Raw genomic sequence first — 27,312 nt, forward strand, 5'->3', positions numbered from 1 at the left:
TGTAAGGTAATGGTTGACATAAATACCTTTGATTGATTTTAATCAAATCCCATAGTCCCCCACTATGGCGAACATTTTTTCCCTCGGTACACTGCCATAAGCCTTCTGTAGATCTACGAAACATAAACATAAATGTGCATTACTCTTGCAGAATTTTTTATTTACCGGGCGCATACTGTAAATCTGATCGTGACAGCCCCTCTGTGGTCTGAAACCACCGGGTTTTCATCCAACTTCCTCTCAACCACTGATCTCACCCTCCCTTCCAAGACCGCCATGAATATTTCCCCTGGTATGCTGATTAATGAGATACCTCAATAGTTGTTGCAATCCTTCCTGTTCCCTTGTTTACATATAGGTGCAATTACTACTTTTGTTCAATCCTTTAAGACGGTACCTTACTAATACTCCCCACCGGGCGAGTTGGCCGTGCGGTTAGGCACGCGCAGCTGTGAGCTTGCATCCGGGAGATAGTGGGTTCGAGCCCCACTGTCGGCTGCCCTGAATATGGTTTACCGTGGTTTCACATTTTCACACAATGCAAATGCTGGGGCTGTACCTTAACTAAGGCCACGGCCACTTCCTTCCCACTCCTAGGCCATTCCTCTCGCATCGTCGCCGTAAGACCTATCCGTGTCGGTGCTACGTAAAGCCAATTCTGTCGTAACACTCCATACTAATTGTATTACTCTTATGTAATCATTTCATCCCTCTCTTCCCACTATACTTCACAATTTCAGGTCAAATTAATCCATTACAGCTGCTTTAAGACAATGGAGTTTATTTACCATCCTTTCCACTTCCACAAGCGTAATTTCACCAACATCATTGTCCTCCTCCCCATGAGCAAGGGAAGATTTCCTTTTACGTTAAGAAGATTTTCAAAATATTCCTTCCACATATCTAGCGATTCTCTGGGATTTATTATAAGTTCATCATATTTATCCAAAACACTAGTTATATCCTTTTTCCCTCCCTTCCTTTCTTTATTACTGTCCAACCAGGTTTTCCTGCTGCCTTTCCAGGTTGTTACCAAAATCTTCCCACGACTTCTTCTTGGATTCAGCAACTATTTGTTTCGTTGTCCTTCTTTCATCCACGTACAATTCTCTGTCTGCATTGGTACTTGTTTGGAGTCGTTTCTGATATGCCTTATTTGTACCTATACAAGCTGCTCTCACTTCATCAAAACCCTCTCCCGCCCATAGCGTAGTAAAGCGTACTTGTACTTCTATTCGCATGTATGAGCCATCTATCGGTCAATGGACAAATATAACTTACTGTTACTAGCATGTGCACTTCCTAGAGACGAAATATAATAGTTTTCTTTTAAAACCTTAGCAGGCGTATTAGAACACGAAATACGGAAAACAGTGACATATTGTAAACAAGTCGACGCTTAATTCGCGTGAAAATATTTTATGCGATAACGACATTGAACGTTCGGTGAATGATAATTCTGCCTGTGAAACTGTTAGTAGTGCCTTAAGTGAACTCAGTGAAGTGGAATTTGAAAATGAAAGTGACGATATTTCAGGAAATGAGGACGTAGACATGCGTGATGACATAGAATGTAGGCCTGCTGTAACTTTCACTGGGCAAATACATTGTCTTACGTCGAACCGGCGGACTTTACTGAAGAGGTTGAAGTATATCTTATATTTCATTATAAATATTGCTAAAGGGAATTCATTTATTGTATATGACCAAAGTAATAGACCCTGCAACAGTAGACATGGAACAACACAGCTAGAATTCAGGACGGAACTTGTCAAACAGCTGATTGGGAATTTCACTTGCTGCAAACGTGTAGGAAGAAAAAGAAGTCTTGCTGACGCAACCACATCTCCAAAACTATTCTATTCCGTAGTAAAAATTCCTGGTAGAGTAAAATCATGTGTAAAATGTGCTGCTGACAAAAAGAGGACTTTATCTGGAAGAAATGTGCAGTCAGCCTTTATGTGTAAACAATGCAACTTGTGTTTGTGCAAATCAGATTGAATTCTATTGTTCCATCAACAAAGAGGAGTTGAAGTTATAAATTAAACTCCACAATGCACCCATTTCCTATATGTATGTACTGTTGACTTTCATTTGGTGAAAGAATCATATTTCTATGTCCATTAGTTATTGTACAATATACATTTATATAAATGTCTGCATTATCATAATGATGGCTGAAAAGAACTGCTTTAATTCTGGGGAAAACACGCATTTTAATATGGGCGAGAAAGGGCTAATTCTCTGTCTGCATTGGTACTTGTATGGAGTCGTTTCTGATATGCCTTATTTGTACCTATACAAGCTGCTCTCACTTCATCATTCCACCAATATGTTCTTTTTTCCCCATCTTTACACCCTGTTCTTCTTAAGTATTCCCTTGCTCCATATACTACTGTATCCCTTTATGCCACCCATTTTCTTTCTATATCCAGAACTTACTTTTGTGCATTATTTGGATATTTCAGCTAATCATATCCATGTCTGACTGATTTCCTCGTCCTGGAAATGTTCTACCCTTATTCGTTTGCAAACAGACCTTTATGTATTCGTAACTGGCGATCCCATACTAGCGCAAAAGTCTAGCAAACGGTTCCCATTCCTATTAGCTGCGATATCTTCTCCACATTTACCAATCACCCTTTCGCATCCTTCAGTTCTACTCTAAGAAGGAGGTGCAGACTGGAAAGAAATAGAGTTAGAAATGGCTGTGGAAGTAAAGAGAAATTGAAGGAACTTACTAGAAAATTGAATCTAGCAAAGAAGGCAGCTAAGGATAACATGATGGAAAGCATAATTTGCAGTCATACGAATTTTAGTGAAAAATGGAAGGGTATGTATAGGTATTTTAAGGCAGAAACAGGTTCCAAGAAGGACATTCCAGGAATAATTAATGAACAAGGGGAGTGTGTATGTGATGATCTTCAAAAGGCAGAAGTATTCAGTCAGCAGTATGTAAAGATTGTTGGTTACAAGGATGATGTCGAGATAGAGGAGGAGACTAAGGCCAAAGAAGTAATAAAATTTACGTATGATAACAATGACATTTACAATAAGATACAAAAGTTGAAAACTAGAAAAGCGGCTGGAATTGATCAGATTTCTGGGGATATACTAAAGACAATGGGTTGGGATATAGTACCATATCTGAAGTACTTATTTGATTATTGTTTGGTCGGAGGAGCTATACCAGATGAATGGAGAGTTGCTATTGTAGCCCCGGTGTATAAAGGAAAGGGTGATAGACATAAAGCTGAAAATTACAGGCCAGTAAGTTTGACATGCATTGTATGTAAGCTTTGGGAAGGCATTCTTTCTGATTATATTAGACATGTTTGTGAAATTAATAACTGGTTCGATAGAAGGCAATTCGGTTTTAGGAAGGGTTATTCCACTGAAGCTCAACTTGTAGGATTCCAGCAAGATATAGCAGATATCTTGGATTCTGGAGGTCAAATGGACTGTATTGCGATTGACCTGTCTAAAGCATTTGATAGGGTGGATCATGGGAGACTACTGGCAAAAATGAGTACAATTGGACTAGACAAAAGAGTGACTGAAAGGATTGCTATATTTCTAGAAAATAGATCTCAGAGAATTAGAGTAGGCAAAGCTTTATCTGACCCTGTAATAATTAAGAGGGGAATTCCTCAAGGCAGTATTATTGGACCTTTATGTTTTCTTATATATATAAATGATATGAGTAAAGGAGTGGAATCGGAGGTAAGGCTTTTTGCGGATGATGTTATTTTCTATAGAGTGATAAATAAGTTACAAGATTGTGAGCAACTGCAACGTGACCTCGAAAATGTTGTGAGGTGGACAGCAGGCAATGGTATGATGATAAACGGGGTTAAAAGTCAGGTTGTGAGTTTTAAAAATAGGAAAAGTCCTCTCAGTTTTAATTACTGCGTTGATGGGGTGAAAGTTTCTTTTGGGGATCATTGTAAGTATCTAGGTGTTAATATAAGGAAAGATCTTCATTGGGGTAATCACATAAATGAGATTGTAAATAAAGGGTACCGATCTCTGCACATGGTTATGAGGGTGTTTAGGGGTTGTAGTAAGGATGTAAAGGAGAGTGCATATAAGTCTCTGGTAAGACCCCAACTAGAGTATGGTTCCAGTGTATGGGACCCTCACCAGGATTACCTGATTCAAGAACTGGAAAAAATCCAAAGAAAAGCAGCTCGATTTGTTCTGGGTGATTTCCTACAAAAGAGTAGCGTTACAAAAATGTTGCAATGTTTGGGTTGGGAAGAATTGAGAGAAAGAAGAAGAGCTGCTCGACTAAGTGGTATGTTCCGAGCTGTCAGCGGAGAGATGGCGTGGAATGACATTAGTAGACGAATAAGTTTGAATGGCGTTTATAAAAGTAGGAAAGATCACAATATGAAGATAAAGTTGGAATTCAAGAGGACAAACTGGGGCAAATATTCATTTATAGGAAGGAGAATTAGTGATTGGAGTAACTTACCAAGGGAGATGTTCAATAAATTTCCAATTTCTTTGAAATCATTTCGGAAAAGGCTAGGAAAGCAACAGATAGGGAATCTGCCACCTGGGCGACTGCCCTAAATGCAGATCAGTATTGATTGATTGATTGATTGATTGATTGATTGATTGATTGATTGATTGATTGATTGATTGATTGATTGATTGATATTTCCGTTGTCGCATTGAAATCGCCCATTATAACTATCATATCCTTGCTGTTGATCCTACTATATCACTCAGGGCTTCATAAAACTTGTCAACTTCATCCTCATGTGTACCCTCACATGCTGAATACAGTGAGACATACCTCGTCCTAATTCCTCCAACTGTCTACTCACCTCATTCGGTCATTTACGTGCCAAACAGAAACGATGTTGCGTGCAATGAACAGCCCGACCCCACACTCGGCCGTTTCCTTTTTAACACGCATCTAATACAATTTATAATCATCTATATCTTCCTCGTTATCTCTACTTTATTTCTTCTACTATCCCCATTAATATTGGTAACTCCACGTCGACTTCCATTTCGTTCGCGAAGTCTTTTCCAAGGAGTCCCTCGCGTGTCAAATGGGAATGGGACTTCCATAGGTCCTAGGTTAGCTTAAAACGTTATGAGAATGCTCGGTGAAAATTCTGTGAAGCAGGATGCTACCCTTATTTACACATAATCCCAGTGAGGATCTCTCCTCTAACGGATTAGGGACCAGCAGTTGATTGTATAGTCCTAGCCGCGTGAGGACAATGTGGGCCATGACACATAATACAGTATATTCTAGAAGTCCATTCCCATTCCATAGAAACTGGTATCCCGACTCTCAGGACCACTTACTAGGCGACTCAGCCGTTGTCCATGGTTCACGAACTAGGACGTTGCTACAGTAACTGACACCACTGGCCATCGCTGTTATTATTATTATTATTATTATTATTATTATTATTATTATTATTATTATTATTATTATTATTATTATTATTATTCAAGGAATATGAGAAAGAGAAAATTACACCGTAGTACTGTAATTGTTTCATTATTACTATAATTAGTTGTCTCTGTGGTTCAGCGTGAGAATGTTGGCTGCCGAGTCCTAAAGAAAGCGAGTTCAAATCTTGCAGAGGTAGTCGAATTTTTGAAGGGCAGATAGAAGTCCATGACATCGACTTTAGTGACAGAATGTAATGTATGTCTGGTTACAAATTTGGTGTTTACCCGATAGGATTTATTAAAACTCAGCCATAGACGCCGAAGACAGATTCGGTTTAGTCTGCCGTCTAATAGACGTAAAGTGAAATGGAACATCGATCCTGACGAGCAGACAGCCACGTTAAGGAACGACTGAGGGATCAATTATCCGGCGCTTCGGAAAACTGTAAAACTAGTTAGTGGGACGTAAGATTATTATTATTATTATTATTATTATTATTATTATTATTATTATTATTATTATTAAATGATGTTGAATTACTTAGAAATTTATCAAACATCTCCCTTGATAAATTATTCTAATCCCTAATTCCTCTTCTTGGAGTATTTGCCCCATTGTAGTCTTGAATTCCAGCTTTAACTTCATTTTATGATCATTCCTACTTTTAAAACCTCCATTGAAGCTTATTCGTCTACTAAAGTAATTCCAAGGCATCTCTTCACTGACAGCTCGAAACATTTCGCTTATTCGAGCTGTTCGTCTCCTTACTTCCAAGTCTTCTAAGCTTTTCGCTACACTACACTTTGGTTTCGGATATCACCCAGAACAAGCTGTGCTGCTTCACTTTGAATCTTTTCCAGTTTTTATATCAAGTACTCCTGATGTGGCGGTGGTGGAGGTGATGATTATATTTTTAAGAGGAAGTACAACCGAGCAAGTATCCTCTATATAACACTAATCAGAGAGAAAAACTGGAAGGGGTCCGACACTTCGAAAAATGAAGATATCGAGGGCGTGAAAATGAAAGATTTCCTAGGATTCGCAAACGTAATACCGTCGAAGTCGTAAAAGAACAAGAGTTGACTAAAGGAGGTCAGATAGGATGGATGAAAGTGAGGAGACTAGCACAAGTAAGTGGAAACAATGCCAGGGCTCAAGTTTAGGTCCCGTGGTCGCCAACCCACGATTCCAAGTTGTCCCTGGGTCCCTTTTCGTCGTCTCTTACGACAGGCAGGGGATACCTTAGGTGTTATGCTACAGCCCCGCCCACAAAGGCATCCTGATGTAAATCGCATACCCTGGAACAATACTCTAATTGGTGTCTTACCATTGACTTACGCCCTCTGCTTTATTTATTTTATTTTATGCCTTTTTACGTGGCGAAGTTGGGGCTCACAGCCCTCTATTACACTTAACTACAACATACAGCACATAGTTACATAATTTTAAAATGAGTACTGTATACAGTTTTTAGAAACTACTTGTATTAGTGGGGTAAACTAGTATTATAATTGTTATTTTGTTGATGATTTATATTATTATGTATCTACATCACCTCGCGGTCTAGAAAGCCAAGAATAACGGCCGAGAGAATCCGTCGTGCTGACCACCGACACCTCGTAATCTGTAAGCCTGCGGGCTGGGCAGTGGTCGCGTGGTAGGCCATGGTCCTTCGGGGCTGTTGCGCCATGGAATTTGTTTTATTTAATCTACATCACCTAACAATAGCTCTACATCATACTTGCACTCATTCACTCTAACAAGCTGTTGACGTATAGGAAATCTCGACAAGACCGCTTAAAAGAGGCTATTGCGTATACTGACAGGAAGTGTGTTCCATAGGCCCACATAAGTGTAGAAGTCGATCTGATATTATATCCAGGGATAGATGAGAGGAAGTTAGAATCGTTCAGAAGCTGAAAAAATAGTGTTGCAGTAAGTAGGTTTCTTAGTTTATCGAATTTCAGCAAGGATGGGGAAATACGTGTCCTAAAGTTCAAAGAAAACGTAAATCGTATGCAATAGTTCATTTTCCTTTGAAGTTTCGTTGTTTATTCTATATTTGCGTCGATTAGTAAAAAAACGGAGATTGAAAAAATTAGAATTGAAATAATTTTTATTTTCATGCTATGTGGAAGAATGGATTGTTTCATTTATAGGGGGCGAAGAGATGCATATACCTTCCTTCAGACATTTGCCATGTGGTCATTCCAATTTAATGTGTCATTCATGACAACGCCTAGGTTTTTTACGGACTTCTGGAAAGGTATAGCTTCACCGCAGAGCATCATAGTAGGCAGTTGTGTGATATTCGGTATATTTAAAAGCCTAGACTCTCCTATTATGATTGCTTGCCTTTTCTTCGAGTTAATTAATAGGCAGTTCTCTTTTGGCATACGAGCTAATTGAATTCAAAGTCGAGTTCATTTGGTGGATTGCATTATCAATGACGAAGACTTTAACGTGTGAGTATATCTGAATATCGTCTGCATGAAGATGATAGTTGTAGTCATTCAATTGAGAAGAAATGACATTAAGATGTATTAATAAAGTAGTCGTCGTAGATTGTGAACAAACCCGAAATGATTATGTTTCTTAGTATATAGGAGGACTTGACCGATTGTACTGTCGTGCTTCTGGGCCAGAGGTGGAGGAAGCCCCTAACACTCCTTCGATTTTCACAATTAAGTTTAATATTCTGGTTGTGCAATGTATTACGAATCGGGCAATCAGCTGGGAAGAAAGTATATTTCTTTATTTTCGGATATTTTCAGAAATATTTACATAATGTATGTGACAAAGCTAATTTTTTCACAAACAGTTTCGAAACTGGAATTTTTCAGATGGTCTTTTTTGAAAGACAACTCTTAAATGTCTGTTACTTAGAATAAAACACCACTTCACTTAAAACGCACTACACCGCTGGAGTCCAGTCACTATCAGGAATGCTGTATCTTCTCATCGCTCACCACCCTCTAGGACCCCGGTACCACCTAGGGATGATGAGGTGAATAACCTTACCCACCAGGGTGAGAGTAGAAGAGAGAGAGGAAAAAGGACAGAGGGAGAGAGAAAGAGAGAGAGGGAGAGAGAGAGAGAGATAGATAGAGACCCTGGCGAGAAGGTTGCTAGCGTGTCCGCCCCAAAAGGGAGTATAGCGAACACGAAGGAGAAGATGGGCACAAGAAGAGCAACCACAAAGTTCAAGCACAATTAAAAAACAAGGAACCATAGAAAAACTTACCGGAAACAGCGGAGGAAGACGACTTAAGGCCGTGGAAGTTAATGCACAAGAAAAACGGTGGCAGTGCTCCACCGAACGTGGCGAATGAAAACCAGCATTCACATGAAGTTAAAAAAATTTAATGGAAGGGCAAATAGTAAGTAACAAACCAAGTCATTAAGTTGATAAAACCTAAGTTTATTTTAAAACGTAAAGCCAAAATGTAAATAAAATAAACGTAAGGTTGAAAAATGGAAAGGGTAATTAACAATAAATAAAATGAATTAGAATATACCCAGGTAGGGTTTAAAAGAAAATTAATTCATTACTAATTGACAATTAATTGAAAATAAATACTCTTTAACAGATGATAAATTGAAAATTTAATGAAAACAACAAGAAAGAAAGGATGACCTCCGTACCTAATAAAATGTGATCAGAAAACAACGGAAAACCAATAGACTTTCTTACATTAAAACTACCTTGAAATTAAATGTGATCGATCACGGATAGTTAGTTAATAATAAAAAAACTCAGTAAACAATTATTCAATAAAATGGATCTTCAACGAAGCCGCTTCTCGTAATTACCAAATTTGAAAAAGTTTAGTTTCCACCAAGGACAGTTTACAAGGCATATAGAATTTCACGTAAAAACGCCTCCTCACGCGGGGCAAGGAAATGGTAACACAATATTAAAAGAGGAGAAAATAAATTAATTAATTTAAACAGAAAACGATACACTCAACCCCGAAATATATAATACAAGATCCTCTACAGGGTCAACACGCCAGACAACACTTAACCCGACAACAATACACACACCAAAACGTTGCCAAGGTCACACCAAAACAACAGCAACGCCTCCAAAAACACGGAGGAAAACAGGCTACAGAAAAATTTTAATTCACCCAAAACCCCAGAAGGGGGAGGGGAGAAGAAAACATACCAAACGAATTAGAAAACAAACACAGGAAAGCAAACAGAAAGCTGAAGAAGGAAGGCTCAGTACCTTGGAGACTGTACCTTGGTTTACAAAGAAGGTTACAATTTAAAGTGCCAAAAATAATTATTTAAATTTTAAATTAATAATTCCAATTTAGTTCACGGTGAAACTTCCACCTTACGGTGATTAGTTGCCGAAACTGTTTTTCAGATTTCGATACCACACACACAAATAGGTATTAATTTAACGACGAAGTCCAAATATTTATTATTATTATTATTATTATTTTTCCAGAAATCTTCGAAAATATCAAAATCCTCTTCAGGACGACGTTTAAAATGATTTCAAACACTGGTACATACCTTTGGTGATGAAGAAATGAGAAGAATTAAAACCTGACATTGTTGACGAAGAAATACAGTCACACGACCGGCATCCAGACCTCGTTGGGAAGTATCCAGACGAAAAATAAATCCAAAAACATGATCAGAAGAAAAGGCAGGAGGTCTCCAACTGGTTCACACGGGGAAAATCCCCGTTAACGTAGAGATTACGGTGGTTTCCTGGTACTCAACCACTTCATGACGCCGGACACAAATACACACCAGCTCGACATGGCTGACTGAAGCGAACTGAGTCTCGCGTCGGCGAGCGAGCAGGGGACAAGTTTTGCCTGGTAGTAGGCCAGCGCATGCGCAGTTATGCTCAACCGAACAGAGCTAGGAGAAACCGCGCGCGGCCTACGTTATCTTAAACAGTTAGTCGAGTAGTCACTTGGCACAGATATTCTAGGGCGCAAAGGCCAGTTTCAAAATGGTTATAAGGGGGAGGCTCACATTATTTAATATTGTCTCAATCTTTCTGCGTTATGGGCACTGACATGGCCACATATGACCTCACTACCGCGGTATTTACCTTGCGAGACTCAGAGAAGCCGCGGAAACACGTCACTTGGTCTCTGTTATCGGATGCTAGTAATCAAGTTAGATGTTATGTGTGCCACTGATGATATCCGACTTACACAGTTTCTTCATTAAATGTAGGTATTGCTTGCAACAAATGTTTCGTAGTTTGCTGGACCTGAATATCGTAATGACCCACCCAGAATCGTGTCCACCTCTACAGATGTACAACGGGCATGATGAGCCACCGCCATGGTCGCATATTTACCTCTTTTGGCCTGTCGGCCATCTTCAAAGGCAGATTATTATTAATTCTCGAATGGGATAGAAATACCCAGGATGATTTCACGATAAGCAGGTCTGGCATTGCATTTCCATAAAAGACCAGGTTATCGCTGTAGATGTGTAACCTGCTCGCAGCTGCATTCCGGACCCTGGAGATTACAGCATCATGTCTCCGCTAAGGGTTTCTTCTGCAATGGTTTGTTATATAAGGTAAGGAAACTTCCACACATCTTATTGGCAACAGACGTGGTATGGCGACTTCCATTGAGCGGCGGTAGATTAAACTGTGAATGGTGATGGTGGTGATTATTGTGTTAAGAGGATGTACAACTAGGCCATTATCCTCTGTATAACACTAGTCAGAAAGAAAAAATGGAAGGTTCTCGACACTTAGAAGAATGAAGGTATCAGCCAAAGAAAGACAAGGCCACGAAAAGCGTCGGGGTAGGAAAAGAATAATGGTTGTCCAAGGGATGTCGGATAAGATAAATGAAAATAAAGAGCCCGGCACAAGTAAGTGGAAGTAATGCCGCACTCATCTGACGGCCAACCCAAGCTTCCAAGTGATGAGCCCCTGGAACCTCTTTTAGTCACCTCTTAAGACGAGCAGGGTACACCCCCCCACAGGGATAGGACCTAATAACACTGTTCCATTTCGACCAATGACGCTTCTGATGTTGGGTGGTCCTCATTAAGAATTATAGGGATGGATAGAAAAGGTCTTTAGGGCATCAATTATTTGCCAGTGAACCAGCTCCGAATGTTAGTGGTGGTGGTGGTTATTCGTGGCTTTTGACGAGTACAACTATACTACTGTATGTAACACTAATTAGAGAGAACAATGGAAAAATGAAGGTACGAAAGATAAGGACCACGAGGTGTGGGAAATGAAAGACAACCTAGGCCTCAATACCTAACACCACCGGGCGCGGAAAACAACAAGAGTTGACCAAGGGAGGTCAAATAGAATACACGAAAGTGAGGAACCTTGCTCAAGTAATTGGAAGCAATGCCAGGACTTAGCTAAATACCCCGTGTTCGCAAACCCAAGCTCCCAAATTAAGAGGCCGTGGGTCTTTCGAGGTGAGGCGTTCCCATCGGAGGCACAAAAAGCCTTGGAAGTATTGGACTTAGGAAGTGTACCACGCCGTTCTTTGTTAGTCATTACCCTTTCTATTGTATGAATCTCAGTTTGGATCTTGTTAACTGAGATGTTCGCATTGATGTCCATGTCAGGTGCATTCTCAATTGCAGGTAAGTCACACCCGATTGCTGTATGAGGGAGCCGTGATTGGTCCAGACATTGTCGGCAGCGGGTGGTCGACCGTAGATTGAGAAGTAAGGACCTTCTGCGTCGGATGTTACGTAGTAGGTTTCCCAACCCGACGTCGGGAAGACTGGATGGTTTCGGGAATGTTGCGCGCACAGCTCGAAGCTCAGTCCGTTTCGTTGCAGCCTCAGCTCTTCCCTAAGCCTGATCTGATGCTCGCACAGCAGGAACCTCAGCTTGTTCCTGTGCGGGCTTAGCTCTTCCCTCAGCCTGATCTGATGTTGACACAGCAGCAACCTCAGCTCGTTCCTGTGTGGACTTAGTTCTTCCCTCAGCCTGATCTGACGTTAGGACAGTAGCAACCTCAGCTTCTTTCTGTGGGGACTTAGTTCTTCTCTCAGCCTGATCTGATGTTGGCACAGCAGCAACCTCAGCTCGTTCCTGTGTGGACTTAGTTCTTCCGTCAGCCTGATCTGATGCTCGCACAGCAGTAACCTCAGCTTGTTCCTGTGTGGACTTAGCTCTTCCCTCAGCCTGATCTGATGTTGGCACAGCAGCAACCTCAGATCGTTCCTTTGTGGACTTAGCTCTTCCCTCAGCCTGATCTGATGTTGGCACAGCAGCAACCTCAGCTCGTTCCTGTGTGGACTTAGTTCTTCCCTCAGTCTGATCTGATGTTGGCACAGCAGTAACCTCAGCTTGTTCCTGTGTGGACTTAGCTCTTCCCTCAGCCTGATCTGATGTTGGCACAGCTGCAACCTCAGCTCCTTCCTGTGTGGACTTAGCTCTTACCTCAGCCTGATCTGATGTTGGCACAGCAGGAACCTCAGCTCGTTCCTGTGTTGGCTTAGCTCTTCCCTCAGCCTGATCTGATCTTGGCACAACAGCATCCTCAGTTCTTTCCTGAGAGGGCTTAGCTCTTCCCTCAGCCTAATCTGATGCTCGCACAGCAGGAACCTCAGCTTGTTCCTGTGCGGGCTTAGCTCTTCTCTCAGCCTGATCTGATGTTGGCACAGCAGAAAACCCAGCCTGGTCTGATGTTGGCACAGCAGCAACCTCAGCTCGTTCCTGTGTGGACTTAGTTCTTCCGTCAGCCTGATCTGATGCTCGCACAGCAGAAAACCCAGCCTAGTCTGATGTTGGCACAGCAGCAACCTCAGCTCGTTCCTGTGTGGACTTAGCTCTTCCCTCAGCCTGATCTGATGTTGGCACAGCTGCAACCTCAGCTCCTTCCTGTGTGGACTTAGCTCTTACCTCAGCCTGATCTGATGTTGGCACAGCAGGAACCTCAGCTCGTTCCTGTGTTGGCTTAGCTCTTCCCTCAGCCTGATCTGATCTTGGCACAACAGCATCCTCAGTTCTTTCCTGAGAGGGCTTAGCTCTTCTCTCAGCCTGATCTGATGCTTGCACAGCAGAAAACCCAGCCTGGTCTGATGTTGGCACAGCAGCAACCTCAGCTCGTTCCTGTGTGGACTTAGTTCTTCCGTCAGCCTGATCTGATGCTCGCACAGCAGAAAACCCAGCCTGGTCTGATGTTGGCACAGCAGCAAACTCAGCTAGTTCCTGTGCGGGTTTAGCTCTTCTGTCAGCCTGATCTGATGCTTGCACAGCAGAAAACCCAGCCTGGTCTGATGTTGGCACAGCAGCAACCCCAGCCTGATCTGATGTTGGCACAGTATTAAGCTCAGCTCGTTCCTGTGGGGACTTAGTTCTTCCCTCAGCCTGATCTGATGCTGGAACAGCAGCAACCTCAGCTCGTTCCCGTCTGGACTTAGTTCTTCCTCAGCCCGATCTGATGCTGTCACAGCAGCAACCTCAGCTCCTTCCTGTGTGGGCTTATCTCTTCCCTCAGCTGATCTGATGCTGGCACAGCTGCAAACTCAGCCCGGTGCGGGCTCACCTGGTATCTCAGCCCGATAAAGTACTCTATCCAGTGGTAGGAATCCTTTCTGCGCTGGCGCTAGAATATTATTTTCAGTCATTGAGGTGGTAATCCATTTAGCTAGGACAAGTGAGTAGATTTTGTAAATACTGCTACTGGTGAAGGAGCCTCCTGAACACCAATGCTCGTCGACCCATCCTAGTGCTAGGCGTCGGGACGGTCGCTTCACTGTGATTGAGAAGGCGCTCGTAGCAATGCCACTGGAAATTGTTTCTTTGTCTCTCGTTGCTCGGGGACGTCTGCTTACATAGAGTGGACGCATAGGCGGAGATGGTAGAACTAGCTCGTCGTATTGCCTGTGGAGTAGAACACGAGCATGAGTATTACGAAGGACGGAGACCTAATTCACATTAATATTTTCAACAAAAATTGACAGCATATCTAACGAGGAGAGCGTGGTTTCGATCCAAGTGTCACTCCAAGGAGCTCAGCGTGGTTGTCCAGTCCTAGGTCTTGAAGGTGGATCTGCAGCCAAGCTCCGAGCAATCAGAAAGTTCTGCTACTGGATGACGAACAATCGATGGATTCCCCGTATGATGGATTGGTAGAAGGTCGTACTCAAGCTGAAAATCACACATAAAATAAAAACATAACGTCTAATATATAGTAAGAATAACATTTATCCGCTTCAAAGTCCGTCCAATAAAGCTTGGTAATCTCAAAATTGGCCTCCAGAAGTATAGATTCCGTGTCCTACTCAATGCAGCTAACAGCAGTCCAAGTATCTCTGTATGGAATTGTACATAAACAGGATGGTTGCCATTTAGGACACAAATGTTAATGAACGTTTCAGAGTACCTTACTTCTTGATGATATCTATGGATGTAATTTTAGAAAAACAAGATGGCTGAAACGTATGGCATAAATGTTAATGAATATCTCGGTCGAAAACCAGCATAAATAGACCAAAGACACACTAAATAACACCATCATACTTAAGAAACACAAACTAGTGTAACCAAACCTGCCAAGAAACCACCAACGTAGTAGAGTTCACAGTCCACCACTTTCACAAGATATCTACACATAATCTTAACGCACGGAGTTTACGCTCTGATTTGATTTGATTAACGAGCTAGAAAGAAAACTATAGAGTGGCTGACATGTGTACCACAGAGATCTGGGTGGAGCCAAGAGGAAATAGCGAAACCATATTTGAAGCGTCTTCCAGATACAGTTTCGTCCGCTTATAGTGCGTTAGATTAGATGGAATGAATTAACTGCTTAAGTTATGTCGTGTGTGGTTGCGGCATACAATTGCACAATCCGTAGAAAAATGACAAAGAATGTATAATAATTCAAGAGTGTTTTGGTAAAGTACACAGTTTTTGGTGCCTATGCTTGTAAAACAATCAACATGTGTATAGTACGCCTATTTTTCTGCTTGTAGAATCTGATGTAACAGCGAAAAGCAATAAACCGTATCCTGCCTGGCTGAGTGGCTCAGATGGTAGAGGGTTGCATTTCTAAGCCCAAGTTGGCAGATTCGATCCTGATTCAGTCCAGTTACTCAAACACGTCAGCCTTGCGTCGGTCACTACTACGCCGTTGTGAACTGTGCGTCGAAGTAGGAGGGGGGCATTTTGGACAATTACTGTCATCAAGCCTTCGTTCAGTATTTCATTGCATTTACAATGTTGTGGGTGAAGCTATGCACAATCGCGGGGTGGCAGCGAGCATATGTTACTGCGGCCAACAGACGAGAGGGGAAACGGTCAGGTGCATTCCTTGACTGGCGAGTGTGTTCTTGTACTGTGTGTGCAGTTACGAACTGTGGATAGTGCCTGTAAGAGACAAGGGCAATCCCGTGCGAGTCGAACGAGGAAACTTGTGCATTATCTCTGACTCCATCATACACCCCACTTCCCCTCCCTGCCGTTCTCTTCCTTCAAGCACGGCAACGGCTGGCATAGCAAATACGGCGAGTTCATCAATTTAAATTGACCTCCTGGAAGTAACGAAGGAACCTCACTTTCCCGAAAAGAAAAAAGTTCTCCGCCAATCCGATTTTACCATCGTTTTTAACATAATCCAAAGAGCATTCCTGATAATTTTTGTCGGAACATTTTTGATACACCTGTATGTTCATTGTTTAGCTGATCCAACCGGGTAGCAATCATGCTCTGCCGCAACATAGCCTCAGTCTTATCCCGTTGTCTCTCGTTCAGTGTTCAACTCTCCGAGCCATAAGCCAGAATGTGGCGATTCCAGAAGACCCCACTTAAAAATCTAATAGGTACCCTTGCTTAAGGGGTCTAGTACAGGCTATGACCTTCAAAAAATCACATTTCAATCTATTTTTATTTTATGCTCCTATCCTTTAGAGAAATTTTGGTGAAAAAATATGTCACTATGCGCCATAGTTTTTGAGTTATGATTTAAAAGGCAAAGCTCTGCACACAGTGTTCGTCTAGACAGTGTGGAGTGCCATACTGCCACGCCCGCGCGTGCTTTTTCCATTTCATTTTATTTAATACACATAAGAATAACTTACCACCTGCAGTAATGGAGACAATAAAACCTGTGTTTAAAATGTTAGTTGCAGCTGAACTGGAATCAAGATGTGTGGGATCAAACGATCAAAATGCAAATGAATCTTTGGACTCAAAAATGGAAAATTTGCCCTAAAACTGGCTTTTGTAGGAAGAAAATAGTGAAAATTGCTACAGATGATGAAACTATCACATTTAATGGTCGCATGAAGAGTAGGCTGCTTGTTCTGAAAGCGTTAGGGGTAGAACCTCGAACATTTTGAGAAATTTCTCTGCGGGATGGAGATGAAACAAGAGTAGAGACGGCAGAGAAAAGGAAACGTTAAGCAGCAAGAGGCAATAAAAAGCAAGAAGAGGTTCAGATTGGAAAAAACTGCATAGAAATCACAAGTAAAAGGCACAGCGGCACAACTTATGTTCCAGGGGCGTTTTAACTTCAGTAGCAAGGTTAATGGTACCTATGAAAGATTTATGCACAAACGTTTATCGCCCATAATCTCGAAGTTGTGTTTTTGACATCCGTTTAAATGATAACTCAAAAACTAATTGATATACACTAATGAATTTCCTGTGTCTATTTCTGCTTACTATATCTACAAAATGACGTAAATTCATGCCTCTCTTTAAGACAGTTTATTTTAAAAAGTAAAAATGTAGCAAGTAAAATTTTGACATTTTCTTTTCAATACAAAAGTTAAAATATTATTTGTTAAGATATGTTGCTGAATGTACTTGCATTCCTAGAGAGATATGTTTGAAATAACATAAAATTAACAGAACCTAAAAATATTGAAAATTACAGAAGTTATCGCTAAAATGCTGCAGCCGTGTATGGAGAACAACCACCATTTTGAATTTTATAAAATTGTGCATATTATTTTTAACATGATCGTAATGCTGTTTTGCATATAAAATAATGCCAGTGTTCCATGTGCATAAAATTTTATTGCTGTAATTGTTGTGGTTTTGAAGAGAAAAAAGTTCATATTTCATGGTAACCTGTACCAGACCCCTTAACTTATCCTGTGAGATTGATCCACATTACATTGGTCAATCTTGTCCATTAGAGAACCCAAGCACTTCAAATCCATATATATAATATATTATATATTAAAGCTAAAAATAAATGTCAAAATGTCCGTTGACTTCACCGAAGCATTACGCAACGGAAATTTAACGTTCAGGTAGCCAGCTAGGTCTCGCGCCAATGACATAGCATTTTACCACATTCTCTGTTAGACGGGCAATTTTCATCAAATTATCATTGTAAAAATATGTATTATTTGACAGAATCCGATAATTTTCTTTCAACAACATTTTCAGTCTTTGTTCAAACGTTTGTTTTACAGGTAACTTTTAGTGTTGTAATTGGTGTGCGACGGACTTAAAGGCGTTAAAGTTAAATTATTATCAGCCTTCACAGCTGCCCTGCGTCCGTGGTATATAATTTTCTCCAACTCTCTTATTGCACCATCCACACCAATATTTTCCAGTGGCTACTATAATAACTTCTTTGGCACAGACTCATAAGTATTTTCTCTATCAACAAACACCCAATAGAGATGTGATATTTTGCTATCATTTACTGACACATCTGACGTATCGGTATACAAAAGAAGATGTTATCTATACGAACAGTACACCCAGCCTGCTGCTGAGTGCAACAACTCATGCAACCTTTCCCAACATGTTCTTTTTTGTATTGCTACTGAACGACGTACTCACCGAAGCCATGAAACTTACTCCTCTATAATTAGTGTCATCACTCCCATTCACTCTCTTATTTACGGCGGTGATGTATGGTATCTTCCATTGTAACAAAGCAACAATGTCCGAGTTTAATCACTTGGTAGTTGGTATGCAGGATAAGTAGAAGTTCCTCCAAAAAGTCCGCTACTAAATGATATTGTTAATAAAATGTATCATTCACCTGTTTGTGCCGTTAGATCATTGTAAAGACAAACATATTCTACACATGTGGTTTTTACGGAAACTGATTAATTTTGCATGCATAGTGACTATTCATAGTTTTACCACACGATCATCGTCGGCCGCTACTCGTTTCCTAGAAAAAGTTTTTCTCCTGCAATTCTTCTTAAAGTCTGTTGTTCTGTGAAGATGTCGCTATGACTGATCAAGCCAATCTTCCCATGAAACATGCGGTCACGCAGGTCACATCTAAAGGTGTGTGGAGGACGCGGCTGGATGTGTTTCAATTTCTTGTCTCCGACGTGCTTGCTCGGAGACACCTTCTGCAGTAGCTTTGCGCCAAAGAATATGGTTTTTTGCAGTTGTTGCCCCAGGTGTTAGCATTTATATTAGTGCTATTCATAGCAATTGTAGGTAATTTACCGTTTCTTTAGAGCCTTGTAGTTTACGTTTGGTTTAGGGATTGAAGAAGTCGGAATGTCCTTTTCTTGTTGTTGAGAGAATGCCATATAGTTGATCTTCTTTGTGTGCTATTCCCTGTACATTCCATGTTTAGATAGTACAACATTGGAAAGTATAAATGTGTTCAATTATCTCGGGTGCAACCTATCATACCAATCAGAATTAGATATAGCAGCAAAAATTAATAAATTCACAGAAACTACAGGAATAATAAACAACATCATGAAACCATCACTTGTTCAGAAACATACTCGATTGCGCCTTTATAACACCCTAGATAAACCAACACTTTGTTATGTATGTCAGGCATCAACGTTAAGATCTCAAGACTTGTCTCACGTTACAGCACGAGAAATGACATTTATGCAGCGTACAGCAGCTTATACAAAATGGGACCATAAAAGGAATGAAGAGGTGCTAAAAGAACTGAAAGTACAACTGATAACTGACTACATCTGCAGTTATAAGGAAACTTCGTATAGAAAGGATTGAACCTGGTAGATTGCCAAAAGAGATTCTTCGACACCAACCCAGAGGAAAAAGATCTGTAGGACGTCCGATGAAGAGATGGAGGGAAAATGCAAGACTGTAACGGGACACATGGCCCAATACCTGGAAGGATGATGATGATGATGATGATGATGATGATGATGATGATGATGATGATGACGCTATTCATAGTCTTCTTAAGCTGGTCTTTATAACGTTTCAAAGGAGTACCTTGCGGCTTTTTGCCATGACAAATCTCAGCGTAGAGAAGTTGTTTAGAAAGTCTGCTATCATTCATACGCTGGATGCAACAAACCCATCTAATCCGATTAACTTCGTGTAACTATTTCTAGCCGAGTGCAGCCTTTGTAAGGCAGACCCGCCAATGAGAGTGGGCGGCATCTGCCATTTGTGGGTAACTGCGTGTTATTGTGGCCGAGGATAGTGTTATGTGTGGTGTGTGAGTTGCAGGGATGTTGGGGACAGCACAAACACCCAGCCCCCGGGCCAATGGAATTAACCAAAGTTTAAAATCCCCGACCCGGCCGGGAATCAACCCGGTACCCTCTGAACCGAAGGCCAGTACAGTGACCATTCAGCCAACGAGTCGGTCATCTAAGCCGATAAGTGATGATGAAGGCTTCTATGCTGTTCATATGCGCCTTGCCAAGAGCTGCCACATTTCTTATGTAGTCATCCCATTTGATGTTTGTGATGGATCTAAGTTTCTGCTGGTGGAAGCATCGCGTCACGACGGTAAAGTGTCCAGATTTCACATCCATATACTTAGCAATGTTGTTATGACTACAGCTCGGTAGACCATTAGTTTGGTATATATTTTGAGATCCTTATACAAGAAAACTCGGTGGTAGAAGCGGCCGTAAGCTGCATGGGCAGAGCGCATTCTATTTTACAGCGTGTAGTTAGAATACTAATTATCGAACGTATGGAAGAACTAAATTGATCACTACGAGGTCTATTGTTATGAGTCATTATAGCACTACTATAGAGCTCCAACTTTCTTGGAACAGACGTCCACTTGCTCTCATGTTCTTGTGTTATTATAATATGCAGTGAGAAACCAACCATGAATAAAAACACAATTAATCTTATTCTGCGAAACATTAAAAGATGAATCTGTGGAGCAAGTTTTGCTGGCATTCATTTAATTCTCAAGTCTCGTTTCTCTGAAGTGTTTACAATCCCCTTATCTCTGCCGGGCCTTGCAGCTTATTCCCAACTTTCTGACTTCTTATCCCTCTCGACAGATGAAGGCAAGAGAACAGTGATGATTTCTTGCCTCAGGAATTAAGACAATTAGCAAGCTTTTCGTAATAGGCATTCCTCTGCTTAAAAAAATATACACCATAGATTATAAAATATTGTTGATGATTATAATTTTAGCTAAGGCTTTTACAGCCGGTGTGTCGATTAATATAGACTAAAATTATCCGGCGAGTTTCCCGGAAAATAATTTCTCCATATTCATGATCATTGTTCATTAGCAAGAACAACCATTCTTTGCCCTAAGAACGATGGGTCAGGAGACAGATGAGAAGGAAATAATATAGGTAATTCTATATACCTTGAAAATTGAGTGTGTCCATACAAACAGGTGGTGGTGATTATTGCTTTAAGAGGAAGTGGAACTAAACAATCATCCTCTATATTAACACTAATCAGAGAGAACATATGGAATGCAAGTAAGTAGGTAAGTAAGTAAGTAAGTAAGTAAGTAAGTCGTCTTTATTCTCTGCGAAGTTAGGGCTCAAGGCCATCTCTTACACTTACCCGCAACATTTAAAATAATAGACATATATCTAATTTTTAAATGCAACAAAACTTTTTAAAATAATATAGTACTAATAGCAAATATGGAGACAGTAATAAAAGACACGAGTATAGAACGTACCACATGACAATATAAATAAACATGATAATTATTATAAAATTAACACTAGTAATAATAAAAGACGGAAACACAGTAAAAACCTATAACTAGCCAATACATTTCTAATTTTTATGAAAATAGGCTCATTCACGCACTTATTTATACTACACACATCGAACAAGTCAGCTAGAAGTATTCAACAAGTGATTTCGGCAATCCATCTTAAATCTCGTACGAGCTGGTAGGATATTCCACGGCCTCGCGGCAGTGACTACGAAGGAACGATTGTAAGTTCTCGAGTGACTGAGAGATATCGTTAAACAGGATCCAGATCGTGTATCGTGGTTGAGATAGGAGGAGAGGTAATTACATTTTGATGAGAGATAATTCGGTACACCTGTGTTTAGAACTCCATGCAGAAGGAACAACGTGGAGACTGCGACGCTCATGAACACGAAGCCATGACAACGCACTGTAATAAGGCGAAATGTGCAAATCATATCGCAGCTTAAATATGAATCGAATACAGGTGTTTAAACTCCGTTCAAGCATCATGTTACTGTCTTGAGATATGCCCGTAAGTACAGTGTCGCAGTAATCTAGAATTGGTAAGATTAGGGATTTTACCAGTTGTAGTTTAAGATGTTTCGGAAATATAGTAGAGTAGTGTTTGAGAGGAAAAAGTGATTTCTGTACTTTACAGCATGTATTTGTCACTTGTTCAGTCCAATTTTGTGTCTCAGTCATTATAACACCTAAGTTCCTTACTGACGTACCATAGGACACGACAATATTATTTAAAATAATTGGGGGTAGGCCTACATGTCTACGTTTTAACAAGTTAAGGTTTCTTTTGGTACCAAATATAATAGTCTGAGTTTTGTTAGGATTTATTAACAAGCTGTTATTTTTCGCATAGTCATTCAGTTGCCGTAAGTCAAAATTTACTCTGTCATTGGCTACATCTATGTCTTGTGGATATGAGTGATAATAAATCTGAAGATCATTTGCACAGATATGGTACTTGCTATATTTCAATGCGTCCCCTATATCGCACACACTAACTACAAATAAAAGTGGGTCCAAAACCAACCCCTGCGGGACACCTATTGACTTGTTATGCCATCCTGAGTTCATTGTTTCCACTGATACTCGTTGCCGACGGTCAGTGAGGTAGAAGCAAAAAAGTTTGAGAGATGTCCTATTAAAGTTGAGACTACGGAGTTTCTGCAGTAGTAACCCAGGGATAACTGTGTCAAAGGCGCTGCTTAGGTCTAGTAGTGTTGCTACAGTCACATGTCGTTGGTCTATCGCATGTCTGACATCGTCCGAACTCGCAGTAATGCTGTCGCGGTACGATGTTCTTTTTTAAAGCCGGATTAAAAAAAGGGTTAAGGAGGGAATTCTGGATCAGGTATACAGTGATTTGTGAATGAACCAGACGTTCGAGTGCTTTTGTGAGGAGTGATAGGATGGACACAGGGCGGTAATCTGATGGAGAATCCAAGGTGGTGTTTTCCGAGGTAGGCCTTATTAGTGCGTCTTTCCAAACGTCAGTGAATACTCCATTTGTCAGACAGTAGTTGAGTATGTGAGTCAGTATTGGCAGTACAGCCCCGATGTTGTTTTTAATTAATTTTATCGAGATACCGTCATTACCTGTCGCATCGGAAGTGATAGAGTACAGCACACGTTTAACATCATTTGCGCTAACGGTGTGGAAAGAGAACTGGTCGCGCTCGGAACGGCATGCTAACTTTGTGGGATTAGCCGGTAGTGGAATTGATGGTTTAATTAAATGATGCTTTAATTAAATGCTTCAATCAATCAATCAATCAATCAATCAATCAATCAATCAATCAATCAATCAATCAATCAATCAATCAATCAATCAATCAATCAATCAATCAATCAATCAATCAATCAATCAATCAATCAATCAATCAATCAATCAATCAATCAATCAATCAATCAATCAATCAATCAATCAATCAATCAATCAATCAATCAATCAATCAATCAATCAATCAATCAATCAATCAATCAATCAATCAATCAATCAATCAATCAATCAATCAATCAATCCCTACTGATCTGCATTTAGGGCAGTCGCCCAGGTGGCAGATTCCGTATCTGTTGTTTTCGAAGCCTTTTCTTAAATGATTGCAAAGAAATTGGAAATTTATTGAACATCTCCCTTGGTAAGTTATTCCAATCCCTAACTCCCCTTCCTATAAACGAATATTTTCCCCAATTTGTCCTCTCGAATTCCAACTTTATCTTCATATTGTGATCTTTCCTACTTTTAAAGACACCATCCAAACTTAATCGTCTACTGATGTCCTCCCACGCTGAGAAAAGTAATCATTTAAGGTATCTAGAGATATGGTGGGAATGTGCTCTTGTACGGCTTTGCCTATGCCCAATGATCGTAACTTCTTCCTGGTTTGGTTTAAATTATTATTTCCTGCTAACTGTTGAAAGTAGTGGCATTTACTAATTCTAATTACGTATTTAACTTTATTTCTCAGTTTCCTGTATTGCTCAGTCTTTGTCACGTGTTCGTCTGAATTGTTTGTACCAACGGTCACGGCTGGCCATAGCAGATCTTATCTCTGTCGTCAGCCAGGGGGAAGGGGGGCGGGTAAATCTTACCTGCCTCTCCGGAGCATGTTTGTCATACAAGTTCAGCACTAATGAGTTGAATCTGTTAACCTCTGAGTCAATTTCATGCAGATTACATATGTCATCCCACGGTAAGTTATGTGCGTCATAGCGTAGGTCATCTAATTCAATGTGTTTTATGTCTCTCAAAATAACGTAGCGTGCTTTATTCTTCGGTCCACGGATAGAGTAATGTAAGTACAATAAGTCGTGAGTTGAAATTCCAGGAGCTGGAATCTCACCGTGCTTAATGACTTTCTGGGATTGATTTGCAATTATGAGGTCAATTAAAGTGTGAGTCGAGTGATCAGGCTAGTAGACGTGGTTCTTAGCATTAGGTGGTAGGATTTCCATGTTCAGAGCACGGAATATGTGACACAACTTATCCGATTCACTGGTTGGTTTAGCAAGTCAGCATTGAAATCACCCATGAAAAGGTCACGGTTGAATTGGTCCGACGGGTAGTAGGCGGTTAGAGGAAGGAATTCACGAAAGGGTACTAACCTAAACCTCAACGACCACCTCATTTTACTAGAAACATTGTCAGTTCTCCGACAGTCACAGATAAGTGCAATAGTAGTAGAAGTTTCCACAGCTTTCAATGTTAAGTGAGAGGGGTTTTAAGTTAGTCGTACTCGAGGGTTTTAAATAATCAAAAACACAATCTGGTTAGAAGTGGCTAACCTATCCTATCTAATCTAAGCGAACCTAACCTAACCCAGCTGAACCGAACCTAATCTAACCTAACCGCACCTAACCTAACCTAACCTAACCTAACCTAACCCAGCTGAACCGAACCCAGCTGAACCTAATCTAACCTAACCGCACCTAACTTAACCTAACCTAACCTAACCTAACCCAGCCGCACCTTACCTAACCTTACCTTTTCTCTAGTTGCTTTACGTCTCACCGACACAGATAGGTCTTATGGCGACGATGGGACAGGGAAGGGCTAGAAGTGGGGAAGGAAGCGGCCGTGGCCTTAATTAAGGTACAGCCCCAGCATTTGCCTGGTGTGAAAATGGGAAACCACGGAAAACCATCTTCAGGGCTGCCGACAGCGGGGTTCGAACCAACTATCTGCCGAATACTGGACACTGAACGCACTTAAGCGACTGCAGCTATCGAGCTCGGTTAACCTTACTACACCTTTCCAACCATCTACTCTCCTGTCATCGGCACCTATCTACTCATATAACTCTCGTTGGGCGATCATAATATCATACCTCGGCTGCAAAATGACCCAAACTAAGATAATCATTATGTAAACGGGGTCTCTCGCATGAGTAAGTATGATGGTCGGAGGTATACATTCGGTTTTCAGGGTAAAACATCTCATTAAACTCTCAAATTATAAAATTCAGTCGTAGGTTCCGTTGAAGAGTAGTCATGGTTCTAATCAATCATTCAATTCCCCCGTAAGTAGGTAAAAATCCGATATGATGTTCATTACTCAGCATATCTAACCTTAAATAGCTCTAATACTATCCTGTTACTACGTATTATAAGTTACTTTGAGAAAAGAAACACATAAATAAACCTAGATCTAATTTATTAGCATGCTAATGTTTTATAATTGAAATAGGAATTAAATTATCAGCAATAGTGAAAAGAAATTGGAATCATACTTTAATATCATTCTTGAACTCGTAATCTTCATGGTAAACATAATTGAATTCATCATATTATATTCATTAAACTGAATATCATCCGGTCATATAACCATATTCATTATTTTTAATATGTTTCATGGGGTAAGAGAGGGATAATTCTTTATTTATCATGGAGGGAGTGGTATATCTTGCTGGTAGTATTTGGGCTAGCTTTGGGACATCCACTGGATTCTCATTTGAAATTTTGGTTTGGATTTTCATTATAACTTCTTCACGACAAGAGATAAGTAATATGTTTCTAAATTATGGTTTCAAAAATAATATCAATGCAGCTATAAATGTACCTATCGATACTGATATCAAGCTTATTATAATTATATACTTTCATATGTGCAAGATTAACTCAAGTATTCTTACTATTGAGTGCCACCATAAAGATAATCAATCAGTTGTAAACGCGTAAGTCGTGCCAAATGTTTTCATAAATACGTACCATTGCATATAAAACCAACTCTCAAGTTATTCACCGCTGTGCCAAAATTAGGTTAAAAACCTACTCTACCGATCTACATTCACATATTAAGACGTATCTTTAGTTATGCGATGTTCCTTCATCTGTACGTATATTCAGATTATATTGCATGTAATACTCAAATAACCTAGCGATATGTCTGGCCTCAATGCTATTTGTCGACCATACAACGCTTGGACTGTAACATACATTCACATAAACACGACCTAATTCCATCTCTTGCATTGTTAACCTCTATATTAAAAACAGTAACCAACACAGAAACTCGCAATAACCTCAACTAGGCATTGCTTACGCAAAGAACAATTCACATTTCCTCAGACTAACAACATTATGCAATTTTCATATTTCAATTCTTCCCGATACCTTCATATATAAAAAATACACATTCAACTTCATTTCAATAAACTCTGTGTTACGGTCAAAACAGTCCAATAGTCTGAATCTCCATTCGTAAACTGCAACTCCCTAATATTTAATCATTTCCTTTCAATACAATCAATGTACTGGCCATGTCTGCCGATCAAGTACTCATAAAAACTAGGTTACGTTACGTACATCGCATACATTCCTCTTAACCACAATTAGTTCGATATTAATTGGTCTTCTCAAGTATATTGGCATTTAAAACATGGATATGCTCATTTTGATCTTGTTTATAACAACCTACAAATATCTCACGAGCACTACATTTGTATTACTTAAAATAGAACATGTCAGCGGTTATTTATTTAAATCCACACAATAGTATTCACTTATTGGCACTTTATATATATCTGTAGGCACTTCTGCACTCAAATAAATATATCCTAGCAATTAACTAAAATTTTATAATGCGAAGTTCGAAACCATATTACTTATCTCGTGTCGACTTTCCCATTGCTGGCCCCTTCCTCGACTAGGACATCTCGGAGTAGTCAATCATGTCCCAGGATCACGTCACGGCTGGATTCGGCTGGGCATCTTGGCTTGAGCTGAGTTCATCTTGCGCAATCTTTCTCCATCCGTTTAGGCGAGCTTCATTACGTCACCGGGATCATGCAACGAAAAGACAGCAAATATTTTGTAGAATACATATTTCTCTGATGAATTGCAGGTTTTCCAATACGTGTACTTGAGTTTATATATTTTATAACTGATAGAAATATTTCTCTTAAATTATATATTTCTTCAATTTTGGTCTGCTATTCGCCAACTATGTCGCCTAAACAGGTACTGCTTATAACTTGAGATAGTTATTGCCGCGTTTCT

The sequence above is a fragment of the Anabrus simplex genome, chromosome 1 (assembly GCF_040414725.1).
Source record: "Anabrus simplex isolate iqAnaSimp1 chromosome 1, ASM4041472v1, whole genome shotgun sequence".
Lineage (NCBI taxonomy): Eukaryota > Metazoa > Arthropoda > Insecta > Orthoptera > Tettigoniidae > Anabrus > Anabrus simplex.